The following is a 729-nucleotide window of genomic DNA, read 5'->3' on the forward strand; positions in this document are numbered from 1 at the left end:
GCAGGCCTGGAACTTTATATGTAGACTAGGCTAGCCTCCATCTCTGATCTTCCTGCCTCCACCTGCCGAGTACTGGGATTATAGTAATGCATTTATATTATTCAAATGACTACAAGCACACATATCAAACTGTAAACAGGGGCTAGTGTGGAAGAAAGAGGAAGATTGAAAAGGAACTTACAATTTTTAATTCATTCGGGCACTGAAATCTGTGAGTGTGGATGGGTATGTGTGAGTATGGGTGTACACATGCCACAGAACGTGTGAGATCAGAGGACATCCTTGGGCATTGGTCCTCACCTCCCACCTCATTTGACACAGGCAGTCTTTGTTGTTTGCCATTGTGTACGCCAAGTTGGGTAGCCCATGAGCTTCCAGGGATTCTCCCATCTCAGCCTCCCATTTCACTGGAGGATCACTTAGGTTACAGATGCATGCTACTGCACCTGCTTTACATGGGTTCTCGGGATTCAAACTCAGGTCCTCATTCTTGCACAGTAACTACTTTACTTGCTCAGCCATCTCCCCTGCTCTGACTTAAATTATTTTATTTTAAATCAGTATTTATTTATTTATTTATTTATTTGCCTTTTTTGAGACAGGGTCTACTTGAGCCCCAGCTGGACTGGACCTCACTGTATAGAGTGGGTTGGCCTTGAACTCACAGAGATCTGCCTACTTCTGCCTCCCGAGTCTGGGATTAAAGGCATGTGCCACCACGCACAGCCA

The sequence above is a fragment of the Nannospalax galili genome, unplaced genomic scaffold (assembly GCF_000622305.1).
Source record: "Nannospalax galili isolate Female #2095 unplaced genomic scaffold, S.galili_v1.0 scaffold820, whole genome shotgun sequence".
NCBI lineage: Eukaryota > Metazoa > Chordata > Mammalia > Rodentia > Spalacidae > Nannospalax > Nannospalax galili.